We start from the raw sequence: 4062 nt of genomic DNA, 5'->3' as shown, positions 1-4062 counted from the left end.
GTGTTGTGTTCTCCAAAGTCAGCTTGTGATGCCTTATGTAGATAGAGAACTACTAGAGATTGGTATCTACTTCCTTTAATTAATTAAGCCTCCTCAACACATTTTTTACCTTTTCCGTTTTGTTAAAGCTGTGCTGCATAGCTCCCACCGGAGAAGAGGCAGCAAGAAACAGACGATCGGATGAAGCAAGGTGGGAAAATTATATAAAACTACTATCTCCTTTGCTTATGACATATCCAACGACGACCAAAACGGTCGACATAAGCTAGCCAAGTCGTCCACGTCTGATTGTAGCTATGTGGAGGTTTAAGAGAAGAGAGGACCGGTGAACAGAGGAAAAAAACTATTATAACGCACTTCAAGATAAATGTGACCACTATTGCGTCTACACGTGGATCTATGATAATTTTAAAAGGATTTTATAAGTAGTAGACTATTGAAGATTTTTTTCCCTTACTATTAGTGTATTCGGCTATCTATTGATAACCTCAACATGGTTACAGCTAATAAGCTGGCTCTGGCGAACCGAGCAACGAGCATAGACAAGCTGGTAAGATTTATTGTGTTGCAACCAATAACACTATTTTTTATTTTTTAGTGGTAGACGACATATCCGTCTACCGTGAGGTATCTATAGTGACTTCGTCTCGAGGATTTGCTAGTTCAATCTCTCATAGGTGCTAATAGATATAAAATTGCATCGTGTATATTTGTAGAGATGAGTGTGTATTGTGTTTCATAAAAAGAAGGTTTGATTCTAGTTTTGGAGACTTCTCCAGCCCTTAGGGATGATCACCACCCTTTGGTTCTATTAATAAGTTAATTGATGAAAGATGGAAGGAATATCGATCTAAAACATAAGTTAATTAATGAAGTTATGCTAGCATATAACTGATTAAAGTACATATGCTCACGGACTACATAATATTACTTTTGTGAAAACAAAAGCACCTAATTGTTCACTGTAGTTTTCCAACATTTGCTGCTAGATGTTTTTCGTAAAAAATGTTGCATGTTGTCTAAGAGCATCTTCAAAAGCTTCTCCAAATCTCATTAGCCAAATTCCCTTTTAACTAGCCATTTAGCTAAGATCTCATCTCTGTATTATGCTTTCGACAAATAAAGTGAGTCAAATTGGACTGACCTCCTTGAGCTATACTTTTTTCACTGAACCAGATCTACCCCTCTAGTAATCTCTCTGCAAGTGGGCTCGGTCCGGCCTTGGTCAAGGCACGTCGCGGGCAGCGAGTACGACGATGGTGACGGCCGGCACCGGCGTAGAGAGGGCGGCGGCGCGAACTCAATGAGCTGTGTGGCGACGCTGGGTACACAGTGGAAAGGAGGCGGGATTGAGAAGGAGGGGACAATGGAAACGAGGCGGCATCGAGAGGGAGGGGGTGGCGGCCATGGCCGGCGACAGGAAGCCGGTCGGCCGTGCGGATGACGGGTGTGGCGACCGGGGTGCGAGCTTGGGCCGATGGCGGGCATGGTGGTGGGTGTGGTCGGGCGCGGCGGCGCTCATGGAAGGGTGCGGCCGGGGTGTGAGCTCGGGGCAGCGGTGGGCATGGCGGGATGCGACGTGGCATGGTGTGTGGGGGGGGGGGCGACCTAATTGGTCGGGAGAAAGGAGAGAGGATGTGGCTAGATAGTGAAGCGAGGTGCCTCGGCAAAAATAACTCACTGAGGGGTAGGGGTTAGGTAACTAGATAGCGAGAATGGACAAATGAATAAGTGTTGGATCCATGTTTTACTCTTGTTTGGCTATTTTAGCTATTGGGGTGGCTCTAATTACACCAACTCTTTATAAAATAACATTTCTATTACATATATTTTTGTTTCTTGTTCTTATCAAGAAAAGTATTGTCAACTAATATTTTTGATAATTTATAGTAGCAATGGGTACGCCTAGAAAAGGTGCCGACCGACCCACACAGGCGACGAGACGAGTCCTCCGGCCAGTTATTGTCCGCACAAGTATAAATCCCAACCACCCTTCGATCTCCCTGCCGCGGCTGCCCATACACATCACACATCAAACTAACTGCCAGTTGGAGAGGAAGAGGGGAACCACCTCTCCGGCGCAAGATGAAGGAGGGCACGGCAAACTGCATCGACATCATCATCGCCATCATCCTTCCCCCTCTCGGCGTCTTCCTTAAGTTCGGTTGCAAGGTATGTACTACTTCCACTCTCCCCTTCAGGCTGTGCCGGCGATCTGATGGGTGGCTGTGCTCACTCACCGGATAAAAATTCCATGTCCGGCCTCCAGGTCGAGTTCTGGCTCTGCCTCTTGCTCACCTTCCTCGGCTACCTTCCGGGGATCATCTACGCGATCTACGCCATCACAAAGTAGAGTACGGGAACAGAGCAACACTTGGAGAGAAGGTGAGAAACTGATCAACATCCTGTCAGGTTGATCGAGCGCTTAAACAAGCGGAGCAATGGAAATGAATTGCCTACCCAACCTGCTGCAGCATACTAATCTGCTTGGTCTGCTGTTGATTTCTTTCTGGACGCAGGATGTAAAGTTCTTACCGGTGTCTTCTAGTTTGGAGATTGATTGTCATCTGTCAAGCTACTCGTACTGATTGAGCTCTAGTTTGGAGATTGGTATCTGTCAGATAATCAGATTGATTGTCATCCGTCTGATGATTATTTGTGGATCCTATATATGACGATACGGTGTTTCGTGTGAGAAATTCCTGCCAACTCGTGCTGTTTTTCTTTCGCGCGCAGTGGTCTCTGTAAATCTGTCTCAATAGTTGTTGATAATAATAAAAATGTATCTTGCTTGGTGATTTTGGATGGTTCTCCAATCTCCACGAGGCGCTATCATGTCTACTCTATCTCTCCCCTAAAGTTTAGGATGGATTAAACTTTCCTATGTTCACCAAGAAATTTGGGGCCTGCAAGATAGATTTGACGTTGTGTACCTATCAAATTGTATCCAGAAAGATAGTACCATTAAAATCTACACACAATTGATGGCCCAGAATATTTGGATCATCCATCTTTAACACTAACCCTGGTTCCCCCGCCTCCCTCTCCTGCACCGGCTGTCCATCCACCCTCAATCTGATTCCCATACTCCTCTCTTTTCTCTTTTTTCTTCCCCTCTGTTCTCTTTTTTCGCCCCCAAATCATGTAGCCGCGCGCCACCGCCACCGCCAGCCGCGCACCACCGCGGTCACGCCCACCGGCAGTCGCGTGCCATTGCGGCCACGCCCATTGGCAGCCGCGCGCCGGTGCGCACTGCACGCATGTGGCTGCCCATATGCGTCGGCCGCCTACACCTGGGAATGGATCATCATCCAAAATCCAACTAACGATATCCAATTAACATCCAAGTCATATCACCCTTCCCTCCAATCCAATCCTGGTAAATTATTCTCATCATCCAATCCTATCCAATCCAATCTCAATTACATAACTATCCATCCAACAAATCCAATTCATGCGTGAACGAGAGCACCACCATGAGCAGCCGCTGAAGTAGGCCACTAGGATTCGCACCTTCCATTCCCGGATAGCGCGTGCGCCGCTGCGAGGCTGCGTGGGAAGAAAGACGCGCGGCGCCATGACGCCGGCAAGGTCAGAGCGGGTCGGAGCAGGCCAGCAAGATCATGGACGCAGAAGCTGAGCGCATGCTTGGAGCAGAGTTAGAAATATCGGCCGCAATTTCGCGATATACCCGATATATCCGGTTTATCGGTGGGGTCCGATATTTTTTTTATCGGCCGAAATTGATTTAATGAATATTTTTTATACTAAAAAGTAAATTAAAAAATAAATAAAAAATAAAAAAATAAAAAATAAAAATAAAAAATCCCGATATTCCCGATATATCGGTTTTATCGGTGGGTTCCGATTTTTTTTCCCCTACCGGAATTAAAAACCCTGGCTTGGAGTCGAGGACGGCTTGCGCGGCGAGCCGTCGGTCGTGCGCGCCCGCACTCTTGGACTCGACGACGGCGTGCACGGAGAGGCGCCAGTCAGTTGTGTTCACCCCCTCACTTGGAGTCGAGGACGGCATGCGCGGCGAGCAGCCAGTCGTGCGCACCC

At 47.1% G+C, this 4062-nt stretch overlaps 1 long non-coding RNA gene across 1 annotated transcript; it reads left to right on the top strand.

The window, feature by feature from the left end:
* The first annotated feature begins 1944 nt into the window (after positions 1–1944).
* On the top strand, positions 1945–2809 carry LOC120673531. The gene is made up of 3 exons (XR_005674676.1): positions 1945–2172; positions 2270–2385; positions 2520–2809. It is a non-coding gene; the product is annotated as an uncharacterized LOC120673531 (long non-coding RNA).
* Positions 2810–4062: the final 1253 nt, after the last annotated feature.

The sequence above is a fragment of the Panicum virgatum genome, chromosome 5N (assembly GCF_016808335.1).
Source record: "Panicum virgatum strain AP13 chromosome 5N, P.virgatum_v5, whole genome shotgun sequence".
Lineage (NCBI taxonomy): Eukaryota > Viridiplantae > Streptophyta > Magnoliopsida > Poales > Poaceae > Panicum > Panicum virgatum.
Note: the sequence above shows the minus strand (reverse complement) of the source record. Positions and strands in the feature narration are given on the sequence as shown.